Consider the following 324-nt stretch of genomic DNA (forward strand, 5'->3'; position numbering starts at 1 on the left):
CGCCGGGGCGCCTGGCCCTCCTGGCAGCTGCTCACCTGCATGAGCTGCACCTTCCTGCCCTCCCCGCCCGTACTGCGCTTCCTGCGCTTCCACCTGGACAGGCGAGTGTCAGCGGAGCTGCCGGGCACTGGGGCCCCCATCGGGAGGGACGGTGCCGCCGTGACCCTTCTGGCATCTCTTGCAGGACAGAGAGCTGGTTCCCTGCCTCGGAGATGGCCAAGTACGCCTGCTTCATCCGGGAGGCGCTGGGGAAGACGAAGGGGCGGGAGTGCGTGCCCTCCCTGGAGGAGATCCTGGTGCTGATGCGGCGGCAGGAGATGATCT

The sequence above is a fragment of the Charadrius vociferus genome, unplaced genomic scaffold, assembly GCF_000708025.1.
Source record: "Charadrius vociferus isolate BGI_N301 unplaced genomic scaffold, ASM70802v2 scaffold2552, whole genome shotgun sequence".
NCBI classification, from domain to species: Eukaryota; Metazoa; Chordata; class Aves; order Charadriiformes; family Charadriidae; genus Charadrius; species Charadrius vociferus.